Source organism: Neofelis nebulosa, chromosome 1, assembly GCF_028018385.1.
Source record: "Neofelis nebulosa isolate mNeoNeb1 chromosome 1, mNeoNeb1.pri, whole genome shotgun sequence".
Lineage (NCBI taxonomy): Eukaryota > Metazoa > Chordata > Mammalia > Carnivora > Felidae > Neofelis > Neofelis nebulosa.
Window position 1 is genome coordinate 229020775 of NC_080782.1, and position 16085 is coordinate 229036859.

Below are 16085 nucleotides of genomic sequence, written 5' to 3' on the forward strand. Positions count from 1 at the left end.
GGAAGAATTGTATATGGAGAAGGGAATTCCTTTCTTGACCATCATTGCCCTCACCCTCTGCAGCAAGAGCTGACTTTCAATGTAAATATTATTCCTGGCCACAAGACTTCCCAGCTCCTTTTAAGAAATCTAGCCACAGCACCTGACTGGCAGAGAATGTGTTTGTACTTAGGATCACTATCAAGCCTCCCTAAAATGGAAAACCTACAACAAAGGATGCAATAAAATGCTGCTCTCGGGGTGAGATTGTGTCCACCCAAGGGGCAGTTACAGGGAGATCATGTTGAAGGATTTGTACTTCCAACCTTGGCTCTGGTCCAGCCAAGGCTGGGAAAAATACTCCCAGTTCTCCAGCCCTGTAGCAAATGGTGTCAATTCACTCCATGAGGAGGCATGTCCTCTGGCTTGGTTTGGGGGAGGTGAACTTGGAGGTGCTTGTGTGAACGGTTTGCTTGTTGAGGCTCAAAATAGTTTGTGAAAAGAAGGTACCTAACCAGCTTAATTGCATTAGAGAAAATGAGTTAAAATGTTAAATCTCAGTTACTAGAATTGGCTTTGTGTCATCTGGGTATTTCCTTCAGATGTTAACGGAAGCTCAAGAATACTAATCAGATCCCATTGGCAAAGCCAAGCTAGTCACAGCAGGCTTCCAGCTGATGATTATTTTTCACTGTCTGCACGTGGATATTCTGCTACCACTTAAAGGCAAGGCAATGCCATTGGTGATTGTGCTCCTTCTATGGCCAGTTTTCCCACAGCCTGTTCTCTATACTGCTTGCTCTTTTACATTTCCCTGGCCCTTACCTCTTTATCATCAATGCCTGATGCTCTTGCTCTGTTCAGCTCTGGACGATTGCCTTACCCATGGGCCTGTAAGCTTCGCAGGGAGGTAGCTGAGTTTGTAGGAAAAAGCATGAGGTTAGAAGTCATAGTGGCTTGATCCGAAGCCTGGTTCCACCACTTATTAGCATATATTTGAGCTAATTATTTACTTCATCGCACTGTTTCCGCTTTTGTAAAACGGAGGTGACAATATTCACTTATTCAGGCTCTGGGAACTGAAGATTATGTTTATAAAGTTCCTGGCATGCAGCAACCTCTCCCTAAGTGGTAACTGCTGTTATCTTGCTGCCCTCCCTTCCTGCAGCTTCTCTGCTCACCAGGGAACTGCAGTGGGCGGGGGGGGGGGGGGGGGGGGGGGGGGGGGGGGGGGGGGGGGGAAGAATCCTGGTTCTCAGTATCATTTCATGCCGCTCCTCCAGCTTTGTAGGGTTCTAAACAGTGAGGGTCTCCCTCATAAGCTCTCCCTTCTTCTGTGATTGTTGAGCCAGCAGAGTAGAACACTTATGTTTGATACCCTCTTCCCCATCCCCACAACTCCCCACACCTTCCACCATAGTCAGACTGAAGCATTTTTGTAGCAGGGAGGGAATAAGCAGTTTGTGTGGATTCTCCACATGATTCTGGGGTTGCTACGGAGCCTCCTCCGGGGCTATTACTCTCCAGGTCCTGAGTTTCTCTTCTGTCACACCCAGCTTTCGGGGCTCATTTATGTGAGAGGCAGCACGGCAGATTTGAACCCCAGCTCCATCGCCTCTGCTCTTCACTCAGGGCTCGTGAGCACTTGGTTTCTCTGGGCCTCGTTTTTCTCATCTGTAGAGCTAATCCCTAACCTGCAATCTTGTTCTGAGGATTAGAGAAAATGCTCACGTTATGTTAGTGAGGATAGCACCTTTCCCGTAGTAAGGGCTCAATAAATAAATTGCTCGTTATACTTGTACAGTCTTGCTCTGCCTCTTTGCTGAAAGCCTGCAGCATCCCACTGGTCATTTCCCCCCATAACTTCTGCTTCCTTGCCTTTCTTACTGAGAACCACAGACACCATCAACCAGCATTAATCATTGGTCCCTTTTTAATCTTTTCAAAGACATTTCATGTTATGAAAGTAACACGGGTTTATAAAATTTAAACCAAACAAAATTGTATAAAATGGAGTAAAAATCTCTTCCTTCCTCTGAGATTCCTCCTCTCTCTGGAAGTAACCCCTCTTAACAGATGGGTGTGTTTCCTTCTAGATTTTCTTTTATGCACACAAAAACATATGAATTATGCATATGAAGAGGTGTTTAGATATCTTACAAAATTAGAATCCTATAATATTGCTCTTCATTCATTTTTTTCCCCCTATTTAACTCATTTATGGACATTTTCCATACCAGTGTGTCAAGACTTCGTTCTTTTTAAGAGCTGACTTTGTGTTCTATTTTAAGAATATCTCAAAATATATTTAACTGTTTTCCCAATGACACGGATTTGTTTTTTCTTCATTTAAAAATTTTACAAACAATATTACAATAAGCAACATAATTATATCTTTGCGTGGTTATGAAAATATATCTGGGTGATATATTTAGCCAAGAAATATTTATTGAGTGCCCTCCACAAGACAGGCACTGTTCTAGCAAACTCTTTAACTTCAGGGAGCTTAAGTTCTAAGAGGGAATACCTTAAATAAATAAATATAAAATACCATGTCAGCTAGTCATGACCTGTGATGAATACCGCAAGGAAGAGAGAAAGCAGGGACAGGGACAGTCAGGATGCTATTTTAGATAGGTAGGTTGGGGGAGAGGGGTTGAAAAGTTGGTATTTGGAAGACACGACTCAAGTCAGAGAGCAAGCTGTTTTAGTGATCTGGGAAGAGAGCATACCAGGTAAGAGACACAAGGGTGGGTGTACTTGAGGAGCAGCAGGGAGGTCAGTGAGGCCGGAGTGGAGTGAAGGAGGAGAGAATGGGGAACAACATGCCGTAGATCCTCAAAGGCCTGTGGCTTCCTAGCAGATGGAAGCAGGGAGGCATGTGATCTGAGGTACATTTCGAAAGGACCAGTGTGATGGCTGGGCAGAGCGTTGACTGTGGGGACCCAGAGCAGAAGTGGAGAGATGGAGTTAGAACACTTTCAGTAACCCAGGCAAACTGATGATGGTACTATGACTATGGGTCCTAAAACATAGTTATTAAAAATAATGGTTTCGGTGGCTGGAAGAGATATGAGCCTGATGAGAGGATTCAAGGGACAATGGGAGAAGATGCAGAGGCATCAAGAATAGACAGCTGTAAATGGAGTTTTGCCATGAAGGAGGGCTGGGGAATGAGGCATTTGTTGGGGGTGGGGGGAGCACGTGTGGTTAGAAGAGGAGAAATTTCTGTATGTGCATGCTGATAGAGATGATCCTGTAAATAAGGGCATATTTATAATGCAGAGAAGTAAGGTAATGCTGGCACAGTGTCTCTGAGTAAGCCAGAGAGTTGCAGAGACAAGAGCAGGTGTATCCTGTCAGTGGTGGTAGGAGGGAAGGCAGCATACATGGGCCCAGATGCAGGAAAGAGGATAGGTGTGACGGTGGGAGTTTTGAAAGGCTGGAGAAAAGAGAAGGACGTTTGACATAGTTTTCTAGGAGAGTGGGAGTGTGAATAAACTATGGCAACATAGGGTTGCTGTGCAGCACGGGCTTTCACTTGAAGCATGTGGTCATGAACTGAAGTGAGACCAGGCAGCACGTTTGTGTGTTTTCTCCAGGCAGATCCAGCTGCCTGGAGGATGGTGTTGAATAGGCAGAGATTTAAATGGGGTCTCACCAAGTACTTTTGACAGAGAAGATAGGTTCTAGAGAGTCCATGGAATGTACGAGAGAGTCACGATAAACAGGGAGCACAGCATAATATATAAGCTTGTCAAATAACTGTGCTATACACCTGAAACTGATTTAATGTTGTATGTCAATTATACTAAATGGTTTTTTTTTAATTTAAAAATTTAAAAATTTAATTCAGAAAACAAAAAGAACCAGGGAGCCTCAGCTAAGTAGGGAGTGTGGGAAGGGGACTGTAAAGAGGATCAGTGGATTGAGGTTTCAGTCCTGTGTGTATAAAAAAAAAATCATTGGCATCACAGCACTAGATCGCTGAGACATAAGGATAAAGTAGGGGTAAGATCAGCTGTAGTGGTTAGAGAATGGGATACTCAGCATTGTGGGTACGGAGTGGGTGCTGTTATTGGTATAAACTTGGGAGTGTTTCTTCTCATTTGTGGAAAAGTGATCGTGTAGGGTTATTGAGAGAACACATGCGCCAGTAACTACAGCAAGGCCTCATTTATCCAATATTGTTAGAAATTGAGAATCATATTCTGGATGTGAATATTCCAGAACACAAATACTTAAAGCCTATGTTTTATTGTAATGCTTTTGATAGAATTCTTTCTAATGGCCAGTTAACTGATTAGCTTCAATCTTATAACTAAGAGAGATTGTCCTGGAATAGAACATGTGCACAGAGAGAGAAAAAGCATGAGAGAGTAAGACTATGTGAGCATGTTAAGGAGGAATGTAAATTCATCAGCCCATAATTTCGGAGATCAACCATTCCCAGGGAGTTAGACTTTTATAAGGTAATAAATTTCCATTTTTATAACAGATATAGGAAGGGGACTCCAATTTTTTGCTGGTAAGTCATTTATTTCCAGTCTATAGCAATAAGTAGGAAACTAAAGACACAGAAACACAGTAAGAGACTCAGATTAATGTAACCCCAGATACAGAGTTCAGGAATATGGAGTAAGTGCCAAGTACTCAATGTGCTGAGAAAAAAGGATAGTCCTTAGGTTGATAGAGTGTGACTGGATCCAGATGAGCCCTCCTCTTGAGTTGAATGGTAAGTATTTTTAAAACTGGGGAGGATAAAGTTAGCATTTCAAGTATGTCACCAGAAAGTAGATTATTTCAGCAACAGTGATGGGACCACTGCTAGCTATTTGGAAGAGAAAATAAAAGCAGTAAAGCTGCATTCCTACTCATTCAAAATAATTAATTCCTGACATATTAAAGAGTTAGGAGTTAAAAATCAAAACCAAAACAGTTATTAAAGAAAACAGATGTATATTTTTTTTTTTTAATTTTTTTTTTTTCAACGTTTATTTATTTTTGGGACAGAGAGAGACAGAGCATGAACGGGGGAGGGACAGAGAGAGAGGGAGACACAGAATCGGAAGCAGGCTCCAGGCTCTGAGCCATCAGCCCAGAGCCTGACGCGGGGCTCGAACTCACAGACTGTGAGATCGTGACCTGGCTGAAGTCGGACGCTTAACCGACTGCGCCACCCAGGCGCCCCATCAGATGTATATTTTTATAAACTCAAAGTGATGACTTTTTTTTAAAGAATGGCAATGAAACCCAGACCCACGTGATTCAGTGTGCACGCACACGCGCGCTGCACACACACACACACACCATAATTTCTATTAATATGATTGGCAAATGGCTTGTTTCCCTAGCATATCAGCTCTTTAAATCAATAAGGAAAAGACAAGCAACCAGAGAGAAAAATGGGCAAAGTTCATAAACAGGATTTTATAAAGGAGCATAAGGAAAACAAATGTATGAAAAGATGTTTACAATAATCATTGACAAATGAAAACAAAGAGCTATTTCCCTTCTCCTAGATTTGGCAAAGGTTATAAACTTTAACTCGGTCTTGGCGAGAGAGTGGGAAAAACTATCACATATGCGGGCAGAGTTTAAATTTGCATCACGTCTTTGGCAGTGTTTGTCAGGATTTTAAATGTACATTTAATTCCACAATCCCATATCTAGAAATTCATTATAAGTTCAAGACCCTTTTCTCTTCTAGAGGTGACATAAGGGCCATGAAGACAGCCATTGTCTTTTTTTCCCTCCAGTCACAGCAGTCTGCCCCACCACTCCAAGTGAAACCAGTCCGCAAAGAGCCAATAATTAGAACCAATTGCCCAGCTTCCCCTAAAAAGGCCACGGGGACTAACTAGCCCCATCACTGTTTCATGCCTGTGTGATTCAGTCTCCACCAGAAGTCTTAAGGTTCTCATATCACTCTCCCGCCATCATAGCTCTTAATATCTTCTATTTGGACTCGATTGTCCACCCCACCTTGAACCCAAAGTGTTCTGGAATCCAGTCATCAGCAAAATCCTTTGTACCATACTCCTTTCTAGGCCTACCCCTCTACTCGCATCTTGGGTCTCTTCCCCTCTTGACTACTCAAAGACATTCTTCTGGCAATTGTCCCCTGTCCTTGAATACTGGACAGAACCTTTATATAGGGTAGATCTCACAGAACAATAAACATGCTTTAATATCTCCCATTAAAAAGACAAAACCTTTTGACTCCACATCCTTTTCTGCACTTCACTCTCCACCCACACTCCCTTCCGGTTACTGTTCCATTTCTCTATTCCCCTTTAGAGTAAAACTCTTTGAGAGAATTGTTTTATGCTTACCTTCTTCACTTTATCACCTCTCATTCTCTCTCTGGTAAGCATTTTTACTGAAATACAACTAACCTCCTGAAAGGTGCACCAATAGTAGGTATACAGCTCAATGAATTATCACAAAGTGAACATACCATGTACCAACATCCAGGTCAAGAAATAGTACACTGTCCACACCCCGGAAAACTTGTTCCCTCTTCTGCTTACTATACACTTCTCCCCCCAGCCCCCAACAAATAGCTATCATAACTTTAAAAAAAAATTTTAATTATTTTAGAGAAAGAGCATGAGTGGGGCAGGGAGGGGCAGAGGAAGGGAGAGAGAGAGAGAGAGAGAGAGAGAGAGAGACCCTTAAGCCCCCTACCCAGCATGGAGACTGATGTGGGGCTCCATCCCATGACCCTGGGATCATGACCTGAGTTGAAATCAAGAGTCAGATCCTCAACCAATAGAGCCATCCAGGCGCCCCAGCTATCATTACTTTAAAAAAAAAATCTTTATTTATTTTTTAGAGAGTGCAAGTGGGGGAAGGGCAGAGAGAGGGGGACAGAGGATCCAAGTGGGTTCTGCACTGACAGGCTGATAGCAGCAAGCTTAATGTGGGGCTTGAACTCATGAATCACAAGATCATGACCTGGGCCAAAGTCAGACACTCAGTCGACTGAACCACCCAGGTGCCCCTATCATAACTTTTAATATAACACATCATTTGCCTGTTTTTAAAAGTTGCTTTGGAATAATACATGTTTATTTGGAATAATACATATTTCTTTGTGCATGTTTTCTTTTTTAAAAAAAATTTTTGTTCGTTTTCTGTTTATTTTGAGAGAGAGAGTAAGGGAGGGGGAGAGAGGGAGAGAGGATTCCAAGCAGGCTCCATGCTGTCAGCCCAGAGCCCAACATGGGGCTTGAGCTCATGAACCGTGATCAGGACCTGAACCGAAATCAAGAGCTGAATGCTTAACCAACTGAGCCATCCAGCCCCTGTGAATGTTTTCTTTTGCCCATTATTATGTTTGTAAGATTTATTCAAGTTCTGGTGTGTATCAGGGGCTAGATCACATTGGGCCTAGTAGGGCCTGAGGATTTATTTTCTGAGTGAAATGAAGCCCTTGGAAGGTTTTAACAGAGGAGTGACAATATACAGTTTTTGCACTAAAAACCTCACTCAGCTGCTACATTGAGAATAGACTGAGCTGGAGGGTGAGGATGAAAATGAAAGCAGAGAGATTGGTTAGGAAACCATTGCAACAATCCGATCACATTGTTTTTCAGCTTTAGGAAGAAGAGGCATTTTAGGTCAGTCCCTCAGTGAAGCTGAACAAAGCAATAATAAACCACGCTCGGCGTTGGACCTACAATAATTAGGCCAGCTATCACAATTTAGGCCCAGAAAATAATTAACACCTTCACAACACAAATGGCCATTGGAAGCAACTGTAACTTTAAAAATTAAAATAGGATAATTTATGGCTGAGAATAAAGAGAAGCCTCAATATTCTGAAAATTTGTGTCTTAAAAGCAGTTAATACTTCATCAAACACAAAAAGCATACTCAAGGCCAGAAAACCAAACTAATTTCAGCTCCAAGAGGGAAACACAGGATGGTAATGCTCATCAAAAGCTGATGGATAAGCAATGTTAAATCTGCAGATTGCCCTGATACACACATTCGAGATGTGGTATAACACACTATCCAGCATTTTGCATTACTGTTTACATTTGTCCTTGTTATTCTTGGCACTTGTGGCATCGCAGAGATTTGTTTTCTTGGTAACAAGTGTTTTTAAATGAGTCAGTTGAAACCAAGAGTTACATGTGGTTGGTTTTTTCATCTGCACATTTTGTCTTGGTCCTGAGAGTTCTCAGCTTTTGAAATGGAAATTTTAACATTTTTACTCAGACCCAGATATTTGGTTCTGTGTTGGTTTTCATAGCTCTTGGGACAGGAAATAGGGTTGGGACTTGATGGATTTTAAATCTAGGACCATTTTATATCTTACACGAAAATCAACTCAATATGGATTAAAGACTGAAACCATAAAACTCCTAGAAGAGGGGCATCTGGGTGACTCAGTTGTTTAAGCTTTGACTCTTGATGTCAGCTCAGGTCACGATCGCATGGTTTGTGAGATCAAGCCCCTCATTGGGGTCTGTGTTGACAGCACAGAGCCTGCTTGGGATTCTCTCTGTCACTCGCTCTCTCAACTCCTTCCCCACTTGCATGCATGCTCACTCTCTCTTTCTCAAAATAAAGAAATAGACTTAAAAAAAAAAACTCCCAGAAGAAAACGTAGGTGGTAAGCTCCTTGACATTGGTCTTGGTGATGACTTTTTTTAGATCTGACAGCTAAAGTAAAGGCAACAAAAGCAAAAATCAACAAGTGGGAATGCCTCAAACTAAGCTTCTGGAAAGGAAATCAACAAAATGAAAAGGCAACCTATGGAATGGGAGAAGACATTTGCAAGTCACATATCCATTAAGGGGTTAATATCCAAAATATACAAAGAGCTCATATGACTCAATAGCAAAAACCAAACCAAACCAAGCAAAACAAAAAACAACAACCCAATTAAAAAACAGGCAAAGAATCTGAATAGACACTTTTCAAAGAAGTCACACAAATGGCCAACAGGTACATGAAAAGATGCTCAACATTGCTAATCACGAGGGAAATGCACATCAAAACCACAATGAGCTATTACGTCATACCTGTCAGGATATCTGTGATGAAAAAGATAACAGATTCTGCAAGAATGTGGAGAAAAGGGGACCCTCACGCACTGTTGGTGGGAATATAAACTGGCACAGTCACTGTGGAAAACAGTATGGAAGTTCCTCAAAAAATTAAAAATAGAGGGGTACCTGAGTGGCTCAGTACGTTAAGCATCTGACTTCAGCTCAGGTAACGATCTCACAGTTTGTGAGTTTGAGCCCCATGTCGGGCTCTGTGCTGACAACTCAGAGCCTGGAGCCTGCTTCGGATTATGTGTCTCCCTCTCTCTCTGCCCCTCCCCTGCTCACACTCTCTCTCTCTCAAAAATAAATAAACATTAAAAAAATTAAAAATAGATCTACTATATAATTCATCCCATCTCTGGATATGTATCCAAGAGAAGCAAAACCATTATCTTGAAGAGATGCATGTAGTCTCCTGTTCACTGCAGCATTGTTCATTAGGGCTAAAGTATAGAAACAACCTGTTTTTGTGTTGTGTTGTGGACAGATGAAGGGATGAAGAAAATGTGATATGTATATATTTTGATAAATTTATATATTTGTATATATTAAAAACTTTATGTATTTATATATAACATATATTTACAAATGTATTATATATATTTAATATATGTATGCATATAAAATATTTAGTCTTAAAAAAGAAAGAAATCCTATCATTTGCAACAATATAAATGAATCTAGAGGGCATTATGCTAAGTAAAATAAGCCAGACCAAAAAAAAAAAAAAAAAAAAGATCAACACTCCATGATATTACTTATATGTGCAATCTAAAAAAAGAAAAAAACTCAAGCTCATAGAAATAGTAAAAAAGTGGTTTCCAGGGGCTAGGATATGGAGGAAATGGGGAGAGGTTGGTAAAAGGTTATAAGATGAATAAGGTCTGAGGATCTAATACATGACATGGTGATTATAGTTGATAACACTGTACTATATAATTGGAATTTGCTGAGAGAAGTAGAATTTGAATGTTCTTACTCAAAAAAGAGGGGAAATGGAGAGAGAGAGAGAGAGAGAGACAAAAATAAATAAATAAACCTAGGAACATGACAATACCAGAACACTATCTAATTCTATAATTGCTCTAAGGCACTGATGCATATTTTTTTGGGAATGCATAATTTTTTGGGAAGCCTGGCTCATATAATATCAACATCAAATGATTAGAGTTATAACAAATATAATTTGATAAGTAAATCTCACTTATTTACCAGTTTAAGGTCTATTGCTAATGCATTTTTCTGGGCATTTTGTTTTCACACACTTTATTTTCAACTTTTACTACCTTTGAAGGAATGCTTCCCTTTGGAACAAAATTCTTCAAAAGGATTTCTCTAATTCTCTCTTAAACCCATTCTACAGGCTTTTGCCCCCAGTATGGTCTTGTGGAGGTAACCCCAAACCTGCCTATTGCTGTCCCTATGTCAACTGCTCAGAATCATTTTATTTTAACCAACCAGTTGAAGACAATGCTTTTAGCTGTATTTTCTGACCAAACAAGGTAAATCAAATGACAGTTTGAAGCCAGGTTAGACATGAAGCCAACAGTGTAAGAGCCTTGGAGTTGAACATACCTCCACAAGGTGCAACCCCCATCATTTATGATTGGGTGACTATGAACGGGTTGCTGTACCCCTCTACACCTTGATTTCCTTCTTTGTGGAAATGAAGAGTTAATAGAGCCTGCCTCTCAAGGTTGTGGGAAAATTCAGTGAGAAGACAGGCCTGGCACTGTGACCATTCATTATGTGTTAGCTGCTATGATTATTGTTGTTGATGATGTTATTGTTCCCATCTAAGGCCAATGGGGACAAATCTATTTTGTCAGTAGATTCCCACCCCCACCCCCACCCCCCACCACAAATCCTCCCTGGTAAGCAGCTGCTTCTAACTGATTCTTTCTCAGGCTGCTTTGTTGGACTTCCTGCCTGCTAGAGGCACCAATCAATAACATGGATGAAGCCACTGCATGTGAAATGAGGCAGGGGGAGGGAGTTTTTAAGAGAGGGTGGTGATCACTGAAAAAGTAATAGGTGTATAAATCCAGCACCCCATGGATGCAGGAAATGCTGGAATTAAATTGGCCTTTCTCTCTTTACATCTGGGTTCCCTTCATAAAATTGTAAGCTTTTAAATAGAGGACGTCCTCTCTTTCTTGAGTCCCTCCACATGGCTGTCCTTAGGTAGCTAAGTCAGCAGCCCTCAATCTTTTTTCTGTTGATTTCACACCATGGGCACCATCCACGGGGGTGGTCAAATCTGCGGGGATGCTCAAGATTTGGTGACATTCTCAACACACTAGCAAATGGTAATCCCACCTTATTCCCTATCCAAAATGCAAGGGAAAGTGACAATGTAGAAATGTATCTGAACTAGCTCCAGTCACTTTTCAAAAAATAAATAACTTACACATCTATCCCTACTGTTCCTTCTGACACTTCACATAGTTCACCTTCACCATTTTGGCAAGCAACTTTCTGGATACAATATGATCAAATGGGCCAGAGAGCTAGCTATGAGGAGATAGGAGAAGGGTCTGGGGATGTTTCCCAGTGTTTCCCAGAAAGTGTTATGGGGCCTTCCTTTTTTTTTTTTGAGAGAGAGTGTGTGTGTGTGTGTGTGAGTAGGGGAGAGGGGCTGGGGTGGGGGGAATCTTAAGCAGGCTTCACAGATCCTGATGTGGGGCCTGATCCCCAGACTCTGGGATCATGACCTGAGCTAAAATCAGGAGTCAGATGCTCAACCAACTGAGCCACCCAGCTGCCCCTGAGGCCTTCCTTTTTAACTTGACCCTCCTGAAGGGGCAGATAAAAAAGAATAATCCCGATGTTTGTATGATACCAACTTCTGAAAATAATGTCTGGCAAATTTTTCTTGCGTAATGGGAATATGAATGAAGGTACAGAATAATTACAAAAGAGGGAGATTTGGTGTAGGGAGCTGTATCAGGTCAAAGAAGATAGGTCAAGAGTTTTGCGGGCCAACTAACATACTGTGTTAAAAGACACTGTATCATAGAAAGGGCTATGGGTTAAACTAAGCAGTCCTCTTCCTCCCTCTTAGTAAATGAGCCAGAAAACTTTGAGTCATCCTTGACTCCTCTCTTTCTCTCATACCCTGCATCTTATTGATGAGCAAATCCTGTCTGCTCAAGTGTGAAAATGTTACTAGAACCTGACTACTTCACACCTTCTCCTCCGTAACTGTCCTGGTCCAAGCCATCAGTATCTCCCACCTGGGTTATTTCAACAGCACCCTAACTAGTTTCCCTGCTTGTCCTTTGCCCCTTATAATCTGTTGTTCCCTGCCCACTCCCCCACCCCCACAGTAACAAGAGTGATCTCTTAAATATTTAAATCGGATATCATTCCTTTGCAACCCTCCAGGGGCCCCTCCTCTCGTTCATTGAAAGCCAAAGGCTTTACCCTGAGTCTGAGAAACCTTGGATGACCTTGACCCTTGCAACCTTTCTCACGCCATCTCAGATAACTCTTCCCTTCCCTCACTCTGCTCCAATCCCAGTGGTCACTTCCATGTTCCTTGGATAAGCCTACCTCAGGGACTTTGCATTTGCAATTGTTTCTACATCTTGTTTTCTTCCAGAAATTTGCTTGGCTAACTTATTTCATTCAAGTCACTGCTCAAAGCCTTCATTACCAAAGAGGCTTTCCCCTTCTTCATTGGCACCTTAATCATAGGCCCCTGCTTTAGCAGTCAATACTTGTGAGCAGATTAGCAATGCTGAACTGTGCAAAATTTGTACAAGTGTTGTTTTGTGTATTTATTTTTTTTTTTTTAATTTTTTTTTCAACGTTTTTTATTTATTTTTGGGACAGAGAGAGACAGAGCATGAACGGGGGAGGGGCAGAGAGAGAGGGAGACACAGAATCAGAAACAGGCTCCAGGCTCCGAGCCATCAGCCCAGAGCCTGACGCGGGGCTCGAACTCACGGACCGCGAGATCGTGAGCTGGCTGAAGTCGGACGCTTAACCGACTGCGCCACCCAGGCGCCCCTGTGTATTTATCTTTTTAAGGACCTCAAGTGGAAAACTTCTATTTCAGAGATTAGGTCAGATTTTTTGTGCATTACCTTAAGCACATTGTTGCTTTTCCATTACAAACTCTTTCTTTACTATTTTAAAGAATTCTAAAATTATTTTTAGAATTTAAGTCCATTTTTATTTATTTATTTTTATTTTTTTTTAATTTTAATGTTTATTTTTGAGAGGGAGAGAGAGAGAGAGAGAGAGAGAGCGTGAGCGGGGGAGGGGCAGAGAGACAGGGAGACACAGAATCTGAAGCAGGCTCCAGGCTCTGAACCATCAGCACAGAGCCCGACGTGGGGCTTGAACTCGTCAACCGCGAGATCGTGACCTGCACCAAAGTCGGAGGCTCAACCGACTGAGCCACCCAGGTGCCCCTTAAGTCCATTTTTAAACACAGGTGTGTATTTTTGTAACTGTTGTTTTTCACACTGACACCGATTATATTTTATGCACTCTTAGTTCCAGAGACCCTAAATTACAGAAAGCTACCCAGGGAAGCACAAGATGCAGCCAATTGTATTGATGAGAAAGAAAATAAACTAATAGACCTAGTGACTTGGACTGTGAGATATTTATGAAGGAAGGGCCTTTTTCTCTCCACTTCTTCAAAACATAGGTGGGTATAATGTTATGTGGAGTCGGTCAAGTCGTAACTCGCTTTGACAATTTAAACTCCCAAAGCTATTTATTTATGAGGCTTTGGGTGTTTTGTATTCACCTAATTCAATCACGTGGTGAAAATTATGCTTGGGTGTGAATTCCTGCATGGAAACGTGCATCCCTTATTGTGTTCACACAGACCCTTTTGCGTCTCAAGGGGGATGAGCAGCTGTTGTGGAGTCTGATGAGCCCAGTTCTGAGTGAGAAGGAGCCCTGAGGAGGCCCTCCAACCCTGGGGTTGGAGGAAGGGCGCAGAGGTGATTTCCATCTGGGGAGCCTGGGGGAGAGCACAGTATGCCTTCATTACAGGACCTCCCCAACCTGCAGGCTGTTGATCCCTCACCAGCCTCCTGGCAATGCTCAACGCTCAGAGCTGGGGGAGGATGTCCAGGCTGTAGGACTGTCACTAGCAGCATCCTCCTGCTCTGGGGAGACCCCATGGTGACCTCTGCCCTAGGGCCTGACAGCAAGGTGCCCAGTCCCCCCAGCCCTGCTGTCACTCTTAGGTGGCCAGTGGTTAGTAATCAGATCCATCATCCATGTGGGAGGCACATGACCCAGCTTTGCATGCAGCCTGTGAGCCGGTGCTAGGAAATTTCCTTCACAGTCTGCATCTAGAAAGCAAAGGTTCTTAAAGTAGTATGTTCAACTCCTGCCCCTGGGACTGGGGAGAGTGTTATAGCTCAGTAAACCACTGCTTTTAGGGAAGAGTTATTTCTTTCTCTGCCACCCTAGCTATAGTGACATTCTCTCCATTCTTTCTGTTTCCCTGACCGGGAAGATAATGAAAGAAGTATGGCTGTAGTGGCTGATTATAACCAGATTGGGGAGACATCCACACTAGTTATCACTAAGACCCCGAATGCCCTAGGGCCAGTAATCCTAAACTTCCTCAGTTGTGAAATAAAGCATTTAAATAAGTTGTTTAAACTTGAGTTGCTTTCTGAGTGTTCGTTATACTCCAAAAATTAAGGCAGTTTCTCGCACTAAGGTCCAATTCCACCTGCTATTTCCACATGGCAATATTTTTGTCAGTGTAAGGGACAGTTGATCAATTTGCCAGGTATAGGTTTTGGTAAAAAATTTTACATTCTTTTCTTCTTTTTCTCTCTCTCTTTTTTTAGGCTTTATTGAGGTATCATTGACAATTAAATATATTTAAATATATTTAATATATTTAAAGTATACAATGATATACATATGCATTGTGAAATGATTCCCACAATCAAATTAATTAAAACTTATCTATCACCTCACATACTTACCTTTTATTGTGTGTGAGAACACTTTTCTACTCAGTAAATTTCAAGTATACAATACAGTGTAATCAACCATAGCAACTGGTAGATCCTCAAAATGTATTCATCCTACAGCTGAACGTTGTACTCTTTTACCAGCCTTTCCCTATTTCCCTTACCCCTTAGCCCTAGCCCCTGGCAATCAGCATTCCACTTTGTTTCTATGAGCTTGACCTTTTTGTTTTTGTTTTTAAGATTTCACACCATAAGTGATACTATGAAGTGTTTGTCTTTCTCTGTCTGGCTTATTTCACTTAAAATAATGCCCTCCAGGTTCATCCATGTTATTGCAAATGACAGGATTTCCTTTTTTTTTTTAGGATGGAATATTCCATTATGTGTGTTTGTGTATACACATATAATACACATTTTCTTCATCTCTTCATCTGTCCACAGACACTTAGGTTGCTTCCATACCTTGGCTATCATCAATAATGCTACAGTGAACACGGGAGTGCAGATATCTCTTTGAGATAATGGTTTTGTTTCCTTTGGTTACATATCCAAAGATGGGATGAATTTTGTAGTAGATCTACTTTAAATTTTTTGAGGAACCTCCATACTGTTTTACACAGTGGTTGTGCCAGTTTACATTCTTACCCATAGTGTACAAGAGTTCTCTTTTGTCCACATCCTTGCCAACATTTATCTCTTTTGTCTTTTTGATAACAGATATCCTAACATGTGATATTTCATTGTGGTTTTGATGTGCATTTCACTGATAATTAGCAAGAGTGATTATTTTTTCATGTTTCTGCTGGCCGTTTGTAGGACTTCTCTGGAAAAATGTCTATTCAGGTTCTTTGGTCATTTTAAATTAAGTTACTTATTTTTTTCTCTTGAATTATGTGAGTTTGTATATTTTGGATATTAACTCCGTATTGGATACGTAGTTTGCAAATATTGTCTCATATTCCATAGGGTGCCTTTTCATTTTGTTGATGGCTTTTTAGTTTGCTGTAGTCCCACTTGTTGATTTTTGCTTTTGTTGCCTTTGTGTTGTGTCAAATCTAGAAGTCATCACCAAGACCAATG